The 12,962-nt window shown below is 50.5% G+C and overlaps 22 non-coding genes across 22 annotated transcripts; all 22 read left to right on the top strand.

The window, feature by feature from the left end:
* The first annotated feature begins 512 nt into the window (after positions 1-512).
* Positions 513-676, top strand: LOC134898758 (U1 spliceosomal RNA). Its single transcript, XR_010172448.1, has one exon. It is a non-coding gene; the product is annotated as a U1 spliceosomal RNA (small nuclear RNA).
* Positions 677-828: 152 nt separating this feature from the next.
* LOC134899246 (U1 spliceosomal RNA) lies at positions 829-991 on the top strand. The gene has a single exon (XR_010172927.1). It is a non-coding gene; the product is annotated as a U1 spliceosomal RNA (small nuclear RNA).
* A 671-nt stretch (positions 992-1,662) lies between these two features.
* On the top strand, positions 1,663-1,826 carry LOC134899080 (U1 spliceosomal RNA). The gene has a single exon (XR_010172765.1). It is a non-coding gene; the product is annotated as a U1 spliceosomal RNA (small nuclear RNA).
* A 152-nt stretch (positions 1,827-1,978) lies between these two features.
* Positions 1,979-2,141, top strand: LOC134899512 (U1 spliceosomal RNA). The gene has a single exon (XR_010173184.1). It is a non-coding gene; the product is annotated as a U1 spliceosomal RNA (small nuclear RNA).
* A 671-nt stretch (positions 2,142-2,812) lies between these two features.
* LOC134898759 (U1 spliceosomal RNA) lies at positions 2,813-2,976 on the top strand. Its single transcript, XR_010172449.1, has one exon. It is a non-coding gene; the product is annotated as a U1 spliceosomal RNA (small nuclear RNA).
* A 152-nt stretch (positions 2,977-3,128) lies between these two features.
* LOC134899247 (U1 spliceosomal RNA) lies at positions 3,129-3,291 on the top strand. The gene has a single exon (XR_010172928.1). It is a non-coding gene; the product is annotated as a U1 spliceosomal RNA (small nuclear RNA).
* A 671-nt stretch (positions 3,292-3,962) lies between these two features.
* LOC134899081 (U1 spliceosomal RNA) lies at positions 3,963-4,126 on the top strand. Its single transcript, XR_010172766.1, has one exon. It is a non-coding gene; the product is annotated as a U1 spliceosomal RNA (small nuclear RNA).
* A 152-nt stretch (positions 4,127-4,278) lies between these two features.
* Positions 4,279-4,441, top strand: LOC134899514 (U1 spliceosomal RNA). Its single transcript, XR_010173185.1, has one exon. It is a non-coding gene; the product is annotated as a U1 spliceosomal RNA (small nuclear RNA).
* Positions 4,442-5,112: 671 nt separating this feature from the next.
* On the top strand, positions 5,113-5,276 carry LOC134898760 (U1 spliceosomal RNA). Its single transcript, XR_010172450.1, has one exon. It is a non-coding gene; the product is annotated as a U1 spliceosomal RNA (small nuclear RNA).
* Positions 5,277-5,428: 152 nt separating this feature from the next.
* LOC134899248 (U1 spliceosomal RNA) lies at positions 5,429-5,591 on the top strand. Its single transcript, XR_010172929.1, has one exon. It is a non-coding gene; the product is annotated as a U1 spliceosomal RNA (small nuclear RNA).
* Positions 5,592-6,262: 671 nt separating this feature from the next.
* Positions 6,263-6,426, top strand: LOC134899082 (U1 spliceosomal RNA). Its single transcript, XR_010172767.1, has one exon. It is a non-coding gene; the product is annotated as a U1 spliceosomal RNA (small nuclear RNA).
* Positions 6,427-6,578: 152 nt separating this feature from the next.
* On the top strand, positions 6,579-6,741 carry LOC134899516 (U1 spliceosomal RNA). The gene has a single exon (XR_010173187.1). It is a non-coding gene; the product is annotated as a U1 spliceosomal RNA (small nuclear RNA).
* A 671-nt stretch (positions 6,742-7,412) lies between these two features.
* LOC134898884 (U1 spliceosomal RNA) lies at positions 7,413-7,576 on the top strand. Its single transcript, XR_010172572.1, has one exon. It is a non-coding gene; the product is annotated as a U1 spliceosomal RNA (small nuclear RNA).
* Positions 7,577-7,728: 152 nt separating this feature from the next.
* Positions 7,729-7,891, top strand: LOC134899222 (U1 spliceosomal RNA). Its single transcript, XR_010172903.1, has one exon. It is a non-coding gene; the product is annotated as a U1 spliceosomal RNA (small nuclear RNA).
* Positions 7,892-8,562: 671 nt separating this feature from the next.
* Positions 8,563-8,726, top strand: LOC134899083 (U1 spliceosomal RNA). Its single transcript, XR_010172768.1, has one exon. It is a non-coding gene; the product is annotated as a U1 spliceosomal RNA (small nuclear RNA).
* Positions 8,727-8,878: 152 nt separating this feature from the next.
* Positions 8,879-9,041, top strand: LOC134899517 (U1 spliceosomal RNA). The gene has a single exon (XR_010173188.1). It is a non-coding gene; the product is annotated as a U1 spliceosomal RNA (small nuclear RNA).
* Positions 9,042-9,712: 671 nt separating this feature from the next.
* On the top strand, positions 9,713-9,876 carry LOC134898885 (U1 spliceosomal RNA). Its single transcript, XR_010172573.1, has one exon. It is a non-coding gene; the product is annotated as a U1 spliceosomal RNA (small nuclear RNA).
* Positions 9,877-10,028: 152 nt separating this feature from the next.
* Positions 10,029-10,191, top strand: LOC134899223 (U1 spliceosomal RNA). Its single transcript, XR_010172904.1, has one exon. It is a non-coding gene; the product is annotated as a U1 spliceosomal RNA (small nuclear RNA).
* Positions 10,192-10,862: 671 nt separating this feature from the next.
* LOC134899007 (U1 spliceosomal RNA) lies at positions 10,863-11,026 on the top strand. The gene has a single exon (XR_010172694.1). It is a non-coding gene; the product is annotated as a U1 spliceosomal RNA (small nuclear RNA).
* A 152-nt stretch (positions 11,027-11,178) lies between these two features.
* On the top strand, positions 11,179-11,341 carry LOC134899370 (U1 spliceosomal RNA). Its single transcript, XR_010173047.1, has one exon. It is a non-coding gene; the product is annotated as a U1 spliceosomal RNA (small nuclear RNA).
* A 671-nt stretch (positions 11,342-12,012) lies between these two features.
* LOC134898839 (U1 spliceosomal RNA) lies at positions 12,013-12,176 on the top strand. The gene has a single exon (XR_010172529.1). It is a non-coding gene; the product is annotated as a U1 spliceosomal RNA (small nuclear RNA).
* Positions 12,177-12,328: 152 nt separating this feature from the next.
* On the top strand, positions 12,329-12,491 carry LOC134899350 (U1 spliceosomal RNA). Its single transcript, XR_010173029.1, has one exon. It is a non-coding gene; the product is annotated as a U1 spliceosomal RNA (small nuclear RNA).
* The last annotated feature ends 471 nt before the right edge of the window (positions 12,492-12,962 follow it).

The following is a 12,962-nucleotide window of genomic DNA, read 5'->3' on the forward strand; positions in this document are numbered from 1 at the left end:
GGGCCCACACCCTTTTACTTGCCTTACAGAGCAGCTCTGGAGCTGTTACAGTGCCCAGCTGCTGCAAGAAATCAGCTTGAATGCTTAAGGGGCTGGGGCATAGCCAACATGAGCCCCACACCGAAGGAGGGTGGAGGTGTTTAATGCGAACTAGGGGTCATCCAAGCGCCGCAAAAGGCCGCCATGCCCTGCACGCCCCTTTTCTCTTTTCATATGCAGACGAGGGTTGAAGCCAACTTTGACCCACTGCTTGGATGACAGAACCATATGCAAATCCATCTGCTGCAGGCCTTCCCCCAGGAATGCTTGCACTAGTTGTTGCATTTGGTTTGTTGTTTGGGGGTGCTTCAGTATTAGGCAGCCTTCTGCCCTCCCATGTTCATCTGAAAATATGTGTTCTCCCTGCAGTTGTTGTCCCCAGATGAGAGTTCCCTTGTGCTGCCTCAGTTGAATCTCCTTTACTTGACAGAGATGTGCCTGAGCAGCGGCCCTCCCCAGCCCTATCCCAAATCATACTTATTTTGCATAGGAGATACCATGGTCATGAAGATTGTTCTCCCAGGGTGAGGTTCATTCATTGCATTCTGGGTATGCTGACCCCTGTGATTTCCCCAAATGTGGGAAACTCGACTGCATTATTTGTGGTAGTGGGGGACTGTGTTTGTGCTTTCCTCTGGTCAGCTCTGGTAAAAGTCAGATTTCTTTGTCTCAGATCTTCCTCTAGCCTTGTTCTTCTTTCGAGAGTTCCCTTGCGCTGCCTCAGTTGGATCTCCTTCACTTGACAGGGGGGTGCCCGAGCAGTGACCCTCCCCAGCTCTAGCCCAACTCCTACTTACCTGCCAGGTGAGATACTATGATCATGAAGGTGCTTCTCCCAGGGCAAAGCTCACCCATTGCACTCTGGGTGTGCTGCTCCTGCGATTTCCCCAAATGTGGGAAACTTGACTGCATAATTTTTGTTTCCCTTGGTCGGCTCTCGTATAATTCAGATCTCTTTGTCTCAGGTCTCTCTCCAGCCTAGTTTGCTGTCTGTTTCCACTTCTCTTTTCTTGAGCCGCTCCCTTCTATGCCCTTGCGCACTATCCTGACGTCTCCCGTCTGCTTACTTTGTGCCTTCCAATGCACAATGCAAACTACAGGTAGTGCTGCAGGGCCCACACCCTTTTACTTGCCTTACAAAGCAGCTCTGGAGCTGTTACAGTGCCCAGCTGCTGCAAGAAATCAGCTTGAATGCTTAAGGGGCTGGGGCATAGCCAACATGAGCCCCACACCGAAGGAGGGTGGAGGTGTTTAATGCGAACTAGGGGTCATCCAAGCGCCGCAAAAGGCCGCCATGCCCTGCACGCCCCTTTTCTCTTTTCATATGCAGACGAGGGTTGAAGCCAACTTTGACCCACTGCTTGGATGACATCACCATATGCAAATCCATCTGCTGCAGGCCCTCCCCCAGGAATGCTTGCACTAGTTGTTGCATTTGGTTTGTTGTTTGGGGGTGCTTCAGTATTACGCAGCCTTCTGCCCTCCCATGTTCATCTGAAAATATGTGTTCTCCCTGCAGTTGTTGTCCCCAGATGAGAGTTCCCTTGTGCTGCCTCAGTTGAATCTCCTTTACTTGACAGAGATGTGCCTGAGCAGCGGCCCTCCCCAGCCCTATCCCAAATCATACTTATTTTGCATAATAGATACCATGGTCATGAAGATTGTTCTCCCAGGGTGAGGTTCATTCATTGCATTCTGGGTATGCTGACCCCTGTGATTTCCCCAAATGTGGGAAACTCGACTGCATTATTTGTGGTAGTGGGGGACTGTGTTTGTGCTTTTCTCTGGTCAGCTCTGGTAAAAGTCAGATTTCTTTGCCTCAGATCTTCCTCTAGCCTTGTTCTTCTTTTGAGAGTTCTCTTGTGCTGTCTCAGTTGGATCTCCTTCACTTGACAGGGGGGTGCCCGAGCAGCGACCCTCCCCAGCTCTAGCCCAACTCCTACTTACCTGCCAAGTGAGATACTATGATCATGAAGGTGCTTCTCCCAGGGCAAGGCTTACCCATTGCACTCTGGGTGTGTTGCTCCTGCGATTTCCCCAAATGTGGGACACTTGACTGCATAATTTGTGTTTCCCCTGGTCGGCTCTCGTATAATTCAGATCTCTTTGTCTCAGGTCTCTCTCCAGCCTAGTTTGCTGTCTGTTTCCACTTCTCTTTTCTTGAGCCGCTCCCTTCTATGCCCTTGCGCACTATCCTGACTTCTCCCGTCTGCTTACTTTGTGCATTCCAACGCACAATGCGAACTACAGGTAGTGCTGCAGGGCCCACACCCTTTTACTTGCCTTACAGAGCAGCTCTGGAGCTGTTACAGTGCCCAGCTGCTGCAAGAAATCAGCTTGAATGCTTAAGGGGCTGGGGCATAGCCAACATGAGCCCCACACCGAAGGAGGGTGGAGGTGTTTAATGCGAACTAGGGGTCATCCAAGCGCCGCAAAAGGCCGCCATGCCCTGCACGCCCCTTTTCTCTTTTCATATGCAGACGAGGGTTGAAGCCAACTTTGACCCACTGCTTGGATGACAGAACCATATGCAAATCCATCTGCTGCAGGCCTTCCCCCAGGAATGCTTGCACTAGTTGTTGCATTTGGTTTGTTGTTTGGGGGTGCTTCAGTATTAGGCAGCCTTCTGCCCTCCCATGTTCATCTGAAAATATGTGTTCTCCCTGCAGTTGTTGTCCCCAGATGAGAGTTCCCTTGTGCTGCCTCAGTTGAATCTCCTTTACTTGACAGAGATGTGCCTGAGCAGCGGCCCTCCCCAGCCCTATCCCAAATCATACTTATTTTGCATAGGAGATACCATGGTCATGAAGATTGTTCTCCCAGGGTGAGGTTCATTCATTGCATTCTGGGTATGCTGACCCCTGTGATTTCCCCAAATGTGGGAAACTCGACTGCATTATTTGTGGTAGTGGGGGACTGTGTTTGTGCTTTCCTCTGGTCAGCTCTGGTAAAAGTCAGATTTCTTTGTCTCAGATCTTCCTCTAGCCTTGTTCTTCTTTCGAGAGTTCCCTTGCGCTGCCTCAGTTGGATCTCCTTCACTTGACAGGGGGGTGCCTGAGCAGTGACCCTCCCCAGCTCTAGCCCAACTCCTACTTACCTGCCAGGTGAGATACTATGATCATGAAGGTGCTTCTCCCAGGGCAAAGCTCACCCATTGCACTCTGGGTGTGCTGCTCCTGCGATTTCCCCAAATGTGGGAAACTTGACTGCATAATTTTTGTTTCCCTTGGTCGGCTCTCGTATAATTCAGATCTCTTTGTCTCAGGTCTCTCTCCAGCCTAGTTTGCTGTCTGTTTCCACTTCTCTTTTCTTGAGCCGCTCCCTTCTATGCCCTTGCGCACTATCCTGACGTCTCCCGTCTGCTTACTTTGTGCCTTCCAATGCACAATGCAAACTACAGGTAGTGCTGCAGGGCCCACACCCTTTTACTTGCCTTACAAAGCAGCTCTGGAGCTGTTACAGTGCCCAGCTGCTGTAAGAAATCAGCTTGAATGCTTAAGGGGCTGGGGCATAGCCAACATGAGCCCCACACCGAAGGAGGGTGGAGGTGTTTAATGCGAACTAGGGGTCATCCAAGCGCCGCAAAAGGCCGCCATGCCCTGCACGCCCCTTTTCTCTTTTCATATGCAGACGAGGGTTGAAGCCAACTTTGACCCACTGCTTGGATGACATCACCATATGCAAATCCATCTGCTGCAGGCCCTCCCCCAGGAATGCTTGCACTAGTTGTTGCATTTGGTTTGTTGTTTGGGGGTGCTTCAGTATTACGCAGCCTTCTGCCCTCCCATGTTCATCTGAAAATATGTGTTCTCCCTGCAGTTGTTGTCCCCAGATGAGAGTTCCCTTGTGCTGCCTCAGTTGAATCTCCTTTACTTGACAGAGATGTGCCTGAGCAGCGGCCCTCCCCAGCCCTATCCCAAATCATACTTATTTTGCATAATAGATACCATGGTCATGAAGATTGTTCTCCCAGGGTGAGGTTCATTCATTGCATTCTGGGTATGCTGACCCCTGTGATTTCCCCAAATGTGGGAAACTCGACTGCATTATTTGTGGTAGTGGGGGACTGTGTTTGTGCTTTTCTCTGGTCAGCTCTGGTAAAAGTCAGATTTCTTTGCCTCAGATCTTCCTCTAGCCTTGTTCTTCTTTTGAGAGTTCTCTTGTGCTGTCTCAGTTGGATCTCCTTCACTTGACAGGGGGGTGCCCGAGCAGCGACCCTCCCCAGCTCTAGCCCAACTCCTACTTACCTGCCAAGTGAGATACTATGATCATGAAGGTGCTTCTCCCAGGGCAAGGCTTACCCATTGCACTCTGGGTGTGTTGCTCCTGCGATTTCCCCAAATGTGGGACACTTGACTGCATAATTTGTGTTTCCCCTGGTCGGCTCTCGTATAATTCAGATCTCTTTGTCTCAGGTCTCTCTCCAGCCTAGTTTGCTGTCTGTTTCCACTTCTCTTTTCTTGAGCCGCTCCCTTCTATGCCCTTGCGCACTATCCTGACTTCTCCCGTCTGCTTACTTTGTGCATTCCAACGCACAATGCGAACTACAGGTAGTGCTGCAGGGCCCACACCCTTTTACTTGCCTTACAGAGCAGCTCTGGAGCTGTTACAGTGCCCAGCTGCTGCAAGAAATCAGCTTGAATGCTTAAGGGGCTGGGGCATAGCCAACATGAGCCCCACACCGAAGGAGGGTGGAGGTGTTTAATGCGAACTAGGGGTCATCCAAGCGCCGCAAAAGGCCGCCATGCCCTGCACGCCCCTTTTCTCTTTTCATATGCAGACGAGGGTTGAAGCCAACTTTGACCCACTGCTTGGATGACAGAACCATATGCAAATCCATCTGCTGCAGGCCTTCCCCCAGGAATGCTTGCACTAGTTGTTGCATTTGGTTTGTTGTTTGGGGGTGCTTCAGTATTAGGCAGCCTTCTGCCCTCCCATGTTCATCTGAAAATATGTGTTCTCCCTGCAGTTGTTGTCCCCAGATGAGAGTTCCCTTGTGCTGCCTCAGTTGAATCTCCTTTACTTGACAGAGATGTGCCTGAGCAGCGGCCCTCCCCAGCCCTATCCCAAATCATACTTATTTTGCATAGGAGATACCATGGTCATGAAGATTGTTCTCCCAGGGTGAGGTTCATTCATTGCATTCTGGGTATGCTGACCCCTGTGATTTCCCCAAATGTGGGAAACTCGACTGCATTATTTGTGGTAGTGGGGGACTGTGTTTGTGCTTTCCTCTGGTCAGCTCTGGTAAAAGTCAGATTTCTTTGTCTCAGATCTTCCTCTAGCCTTGTTCTTCTTTCGAGAGTTCCCTTGCGCTGCCTCAGTTGGATCTCCTTCACTTGACAGGGGGGTGCCCGAGCAGTGACCCTCCCCAGCTCTAGCCCAACTCCTACTTACCTGCCAGGTGAGATACTATGATCATGAAGGTGCTTCTCCCAGGGCAAAGCTCACCCATTGCACTCTGGGTGTGCTGCTCCTGCGATTTCCCCAAATGTGGGAAACTTGACTGCATAATTTTTGTTTCCCTTGGTCGGCTCTCGTATAATTCAGATCTCTTTGTCTCAGGTCTCTCTCCAGCCTAGTTTGCTGTCTGTTTCCACTTCTCTTTTCTTGAGCCGCTCCCTTCTATGCCCTTGCGCACTATCCTGACGTCTCCCGTCTGCTTACTTTGTGCCTTCCAATGCACAATGCAAACTACAGGTAGTGCTGCAGGGCCCACACCCTTTTACTTGCCTTACAAAGCAGCTCTGGAGCTGTTACAGTGCCCAGCTGCTGCAAGAAATCAGCTTGAATGCATAAGGGGCTGGGGCATAGCCAACATGAGCCCCACACCGAAGGAGGGTGGAGGTGTTTAATGCGAACTAGGGGTCATCCAAGCGCCGCAAAAGGCCGCCATGCCCGGCACGCCCCTTTTCTCTTTTCATATGCAGACGAGGGTTGAAGCCAACTTTGACCCACTGCTTGGATGACATCACCATATGCAAATCCATCTGCTGCAGGCCCTCCCCCAGGAATGCTTGCACTAGTTGTTGCATTTGGTTTGTTGTTTGGGGGTGCTTCAGTATTACGCAGCCTTCTGCCCTCCCATGTTCATCTGAAAATATGTGTTCTCCCTGCAGTTGTTGTCCCCAGATGAGAGTTCCCTTGTGCTGCCTCAGTTGAATCTCCTTTACTTGACAGAGATATGCCTGAGCAGCGGCCCTCCCCAGCCCTATCCCAAATCATACTTATTTTGCATAATAGATACCATGGTCATGAAGATTGTTCTCCCAGGGTGAGGTTCATTCATTGCATTCTGGGTATGCTGACCCCTGTGATTTCCCCAAATGTGGGAAACTCGACTGCATTATTTGTGGTAGTGGGGGACTGTGTTTGTGCTTTTCTCTGGTCAGCTCTGGTAAAAGTCAGATTTCTTTGCCTCAGATCTTCCTCTAGCCTTGTTCTTCTTTTGAGAGTTCTCTTGTGCTGTCTCAGTTGGATCTCCTTCACTTGACAGGGGGGTGCCCGAGCAGCGACCCTCCCCAGCTCTAGCCCAACTCCTACTTACCTGCCAAGTGAGATACTATGATCATGAAGGTGCTTCTCCCAGGGCAAGGCTTACCCATTGCACTCTGGGTGTGTTGCTCCTGCGATTTCCCCAAATGTGGGACACTTGACTGCATAATTTGTGTTTCCCCTGGTCGGCTCTCGTATAATTCAGATCTCTTTGTCTCAGGTCTCTCTCCAGCCTAGTTTGCTGTCTGTTTCCACTTCTCTTTTCTTGAGCCGCTCCCTTCTATGCCCTTGCGCACTATCCTGACTTTTCCCGTCTGCTTACTTTGTGCATTCCAACGCACAATGCGAACTACAGGTAGTGCTGCAGGGCCCACACCCTTTTACTTGCCTTACAGAGGAGCTCTGGAGCTGTTACAGTGCCCAGCTGCTGCAAGAAATCAGCTTGAATGCTTAAGGGGCTGGGGCATAGCACTCATGAGCCCCACACCGAAGGAGGGTGGAGGTGTTTAATGCGAACTAGGGGTCATCCAAGCGCCGCAAAAGGCCGCCATGCCCTGCACACCCCTTTTCTCTTTTCATATGCAGACGAGGGTTGAAGCCAACTTTGACCCACTGCTTGGATGACATCACCATATGCAAATCCATCTGCTGCAGGCCTTCCCCCAGGAATGCTTGTACTAGTTGTTGCATTTGGTTTGTTGTTTGGGGGTGCTTCAGTATTAGGCAGCCTTCTGCCCTCCCATGTTCATCTGAAAATATGTGTTCTCCCTGCAGTTGTTGTCCCCAGATGAGAGTTCCCTTGTGCTGCCTCAGTTGAATCTCCTTTACTTGACAGAGATGTGCCTGAGCAGCGGCCCTCCCCAGCCCTATCCCAAATCATACTTATTTTGCATAGGAGATACCATGGTCATGAAGATTGTTCTCCCAGGGTGAGGTTCATTCATTGCATTCTATGTATGCTGACCCCTGTGATTTCCCCAAATGTGGGAAACTCGACTGCATTATTTGTGGTAGTGGGGGACTGTGTTTGTGCTTTCCTCTGGTCAGCTCTGGTAAAAGTCAGATTTCTTTGTCTCAGATCTTCCTCTAGCCTTGTTCTTCTTTCGAGCGTTCCCTTGCGCTGCCTCAGTTGGATCTCCTTCACTTGACAGGGGGGTGCCCGAGCAGCGACCCTCCCCAGCTCTAGCCCAACTCCTACTTACCTGCCAGGTGAGATACTATGATCATGAAGGTGCTTCTCCCAGGGCAAGGCTCACCCATTGCACTCTGGGTGTGCTGCTCCTGCGATTTACCCAAATGTGGGAAACTTGACTGCATAATTTTTGTTTCCCTTGGTCGGCTCTCGTATAATTCAGATCTCTTTGTCTCAGGTCTCTCACCAGCCTAGTTTGCTGTCTGTTTCCACTTCTCTTTTCTTGAGCCGCTCCCTTCTATGCCCTTGCGCACTATCCTGACTTCTCCCGTCTGCTTACTTTGTGCCTTCCAATGCACAATGCAAACTACAGGTAGTGCTGCAGGGCCCACACCCTTTTACTTGCCTTACAAAGCAGCTCTGGAGCTGTTACAGTGCCCAGCTGCTGCAAGAAATCAGCTTGAATGCATAAGGGGCTGGGGCATAGCCAACATGAGCCCCACACCGAAGGAGGGTGGAGGTGTTTAATGCGAACTAGGGGTCATCCAAGCGCCGCAAAAGGCCGCCATGCCCGGCACGCCCCTTTTCTCTTTTCATATGCAGACGAGGGTTGAAGCCAACTTTGACCCACTGCTTGGATGACATCACCATATGCAAATCCATCTGCTGCAGGCCCTCCCCCAGGAATGCTTGCACTAGTTGTTGCATTTGGTTTGTTGTTTGGGGGTGCTTCAGTATTACGCAGCCTTCTGCCCTCCCATGTTCATCTGAAAATATGTGTTCTCCCTGCAGTTGTTGTCCCCAGATGAGAGTTCCCTTGTGCTGCCTCAGTTGAATCTCCTTTACTTGACAGAGATATGCCTGAGCAGCGGCCCTCCCCAGCCCTATCCCAAATCATACTTATTTTGCATAATAGATACCATGGTCATGAAGATTGTTCTCCCAGGGTGAGGTTCATTCATTGCATTCTGGGTATGCTGACCCCTGTGATTTCCCCAAATGTGGGAAACTCGACTGCATTATTTGTGGTAGTGGGGGACTGTGTTTGTGCTTTTCTCTGGTCAGCTCTGGTAAAAGTCAGATTTCTTTGCCTCAGATCTTCCTCTAGCCTTGTTCTTCTTTTGAGAGTTCTCTTGTGCTGTCTCAGTTGGATCTCCTTCACTTGACAGGGGGGTGCCCAAGCAGCGACCCTCCCCAGCTCTAGCCCAACTCCTACTTACCTGCCAAGTGAGATACTATGATCATGAAGGTGCTTCTCCCAGGGCAAGGCTTACCCATTGCACTCTGGGTGTGTTGCTCCTGCGATTTCCCCAAATGTGGGACACTTGACTGCATAATTTGTGTTTCCCCTGGTCGGCTCTCGTATAATTCAGATCTCTTTGTCTCAGGTCTCTCTCCAGCCTAGTTTGCTGTCTGTTTCCACTTCTCTTTTCTTGAGCCGCTCCCTTCTATGCCCTTGCGCACTATCCTGACTTTTCCCGTCTGCTTACTTTGTGCATTCCAACGCACAATGCGAACTACAGGTAGTGCTGCAGGGCCCACACCCTTTTACTTGCCTTACAGAGGAGCTCTGGAGCTGTTACAGTGCCCAGCTGCTGCAAGAAATCAGCTTGAATGCTTAAGGGGCTGGGGCATAGCACTCATGAGCCCCACACCGAAGGAGGGTGGAGGTGTTTAATGCGAACTAGGGGTCATCCAAGCGCCGCAAAAGGCCGCCATGCCCTGCACACCCCTTTTCTCTTTTCATATGCAGACGAGGGTTGAAGCCAACTTTGACCCACTGCTTGGATGACATCACCATATGCAAATCCATCTGCTGCAGGCCTTCCCCCAGGAATGCTTGTACTAGTTGTTGCATTTGGTTTGTTGTTTGGGGGTGCTTCAGTATTAGGCAGCCTTCTGCCCTCCCATGTTCATCTGAAAATATGTGTTCTCCCTGCAGTTGTTGTCCCCAGATGAGAGTTCCCTTGTGCTGCCTCAGTTGAATCTCCTTTACTTGACAGAGATGTGCCTGAGCAGCGGCCCTCCCCAGCCCTATCCCAAATCATACTTATTTTGCATAGGAGATACCATGGTCATGAAGATTGTTCTCCCAGGGTGAGGTTCATTCATTGCATTCTATGTATGCTGACCCCTGTGATTTCCCCAAATGTGGGAAACTCGACTGCATTATTTGTGGTAGTGGGGGACTGTGTTTGTGCTTTCCTCTGGTCAGCTCTGGTAAAAGTCAGATTTCTTTGTCTCAGATCTTCCTCTAGCCTTGTTCTTCTTTCGAGCGTTCCCTTGCGCTGCCTCAGTTGGATCTCCTTCACTTGACAGGGGGGTGCCCGAGCAGCGACCCTCCCCAGCTCTAGCCCAACTCCTACTTACCTGCCAGGTGAGATACTATGATCATGAAGGTGCTTCTCCCAGGGCAAGGCTCACCCATTGCACTCTGGGTGTGCTGCTCCTGCGATTTACCCAAATGTGGGAAACTTGACTGCATAATTTTTGTTTCCCTTGGTCGGCTCTCGTATAATTCAGATCTCTTTGTCTCAGGTCTCTCACCAGCCTAGTTTGCTGTCTGTTTCCACTTCTCTTTTCTTGAGCCGCTCCCTTCTATGCCCTTGCGCACTATCCTGACTTCTCCCGTCTGCTTACTTTGTGCCTTCCAATGCACAATGCAAACTACAGGTAGTCCTGCAGGGCCCACACCCTTTTACTTGCCTTACAAAGCAGCTCTGGAGCTGTTACAGTGCCCAGCTGCTGCAAGAAATCAGCTTGAATGCTTAAGGGGCTGGGGCATAGCCAACATGAGCCCCACACCGAAGGAGGGTGGAGGTGTTTAATACGAACTAGGGGTCATCCAAGCGCCGCAAAAGGCCGCCATGCCCTGCACGCCCCTTTTCTCTTTTCATATGCAGACGAGGGTTGAAGCCAACTTTGACCCACTGCTTGGATGACATAACCATATGCAAATCAATCTGCTGCAGGCCTTCCCCCAGGAATGCTTGCACTAGTTGTTGCATTTGGTTTGTTGTTTGGGGGTGCTTCAGTATTAGGCAGCCTTCTGCCCTCCCATGTTCATCTGAAAATATGTGTTCTCCCTGCAGTTGTTGTCCCCAGATGAGAGTTCCCTTGTGCTGCCTCAGTTGAATCTCCTTTACTTGACAGAGATGTGCCTGAGCAGCGGCCCTCCCCAGCCCTATCCCAAATCATACTTATTTTGCATAGGAGATACCATGGTCATGAAGATTGTTCTCCCAGGGTGAGGTTCATTCATTGCATTCTAGGTATGCTGACCCCTGTGATTTCCCCAAATGTGGGAAACTTGACTGCATTATTTGTGGTAGTGGGGAACTGTGTTTGTGCTTTCCTCTGGTCAGCTCTGGTAAAAGTCAGATTTCTTTGTCTCATTTCTTCCTCTAGCCTTATTCTTCTTTCGAGAGTTCCTTTGTGCTGCCTCAGTTGGATCTCCTTCACTTGACAGGGGGGTGCTTGAGCAGCGACCCTCCCCAGCTCTAGCCCAACTCCTACTTACCTGCCAGGTGAGATACTATGATCATGAATGTGCTTCTCCCAGGGCAAGGCTCACCCATTGCACTCTGGGTGTGCTGCTCCTGCGATTTCCCCAAATGTGGGACACTTGACTGCATAATTTGTGTTTCCCCTGGTCGGCTCTCGTATAATTCAGATCTCTTTTTCTCAGGTTTCTCTCCAGCCTAGTTTGCTGTCTGTTTCCACTTCTCTTTTCTTGAGCCGCTCCCTTCTATGCCCTTGCGCACTATCCTGACTTCTCCCGTCTGCTTACTTTGTGCCTTCCAACACACAATGCGAACTACAGGTAGTGCTGCAGGGCCCACACCCTTTTACTTGCCTTACAGAGCAGCTCTGGAGCTGTTACAGTGCCAAGCTGCTGCAAGAAATCAGCTTGAATGCTTCAGGGGCAGGGGCATTGCCAACATGAGCCCCACACCAAAGGAGGGTGGGGGTATTTAATGCGAACTAAGGGTCATCCAAGCGCCGCAAAAGGCCGCCATGCCCTGCATACCCCTTTTCTCTTTTCATATGCAGATGAGGGTTCCAGCCAACTTTGGCCCACTGCTTGGATGACATCACTGTATGCAAATGCGTCTTCTGCAAACCTTCCCCCAGGAATGCTTGTACTAGTTGTTGCATTTGGTTTGTTGTTTGGGGGTGCTTTAGTATTAGGCAGCCTTCTGCCCTCCCATGTTCATCTGAAAATATGTGTTCTCCCAGCAGTTGTTGTCCCCAGATGAGAGTTCCCTTGTGCTGCCTCAGTTGAATCTCCTTTACTTGACAGAGATATGCCTGAGCAGCGGCCCTCCCCAGCCCTATCCCAAATCATACTTATTTTGCATAGGAGATACCATGGTCATGAAGATTCTTCTCCCAGGGTGAGGTTCATTCATTGCATTCTGGGTATGCTGACCCCTGTGATTTCCCCAAATGTGGGAAACTCGACTGCATTATTTGTGGTAGTGGGGGACTGTGTTTGTGCTTTCCTCTGGTCAGCTCTGGTAAAAGTCAGATTTCTTTGTCTCAGATCTTCCTCTAGCCTTGTTCTTCTTTCGAGAGTTCCCTTGTGCTGCCTCAGTTGGATCTCCTTCACTTGACAGGGGGGTGCCCGAGCAGCGACCCTCCCCAGCTCTAGCCCAACTCCTACTTACCTGCCAGGTGAGATACTATGATCAGGAAGGTGCTTCTCCCAGGGCAAGGCTCACCCATTGCACTCTGGGTGTGCTGCTCCTGCGATTTCCCCAAATGTGGGACACTTGACTGCATAATTTGTGTTTCCACTGGTCGGCTTTCATATAATTCAGATCTCTTTGTCTCAGGTCTCTCTCCAGCCTAGTTTGCTGTCTGTTTCCACTTCTTTTTTTTTGAGCCCCTCCCTTCTATACCCTTGTGCACTATCCTGACTTCTCCTCCTGTCTGCTTACTTTGTGCCTTCCAACGCACAATGCGAACTACAGGTAGTGCTGCAGGGCCCACACCCTTTTACTTGCCTTACAGAGCAGCTCTGGAGCTGTTACAGTGCCAAGCTGCTGCAAGAAATCAGCTTGAATGCTTCAGGGGCTGGGGCATTGCCAACATGAGCCCCACACCGAAGGAGGGTGGGGGTGTTTAATGTGAACTAGGGGTCATCCAAGCGCCGCAAAAGGCCGCCATGCCCTGCACGCCCCTTTTCTCTTTTCATATGCAGACGAGGGTTGAAGCCAACTTTGACCCACTACTTGGATGACACAACCATATGCAAATCCATCTGCTGCAGGCCTTCCCCCAGGAATGCTTG

The sequence above is a fragment of the Pseudophryne corroboree genome, chromosome 3 (genome assembly GCF_028390025.1).
Source record: "Pseudophryne corroboree isolate aPseCor3 chromosome 3, aPseCor3.hap2, whole genome shotgun sequence".
Classification (NCBI taxonomy): Eukaryota; Metazoa; Chordata; class Amphibia; order Anura; family Myobatrachidae; genus Pseudophryne; species Pseudophryne corroboree.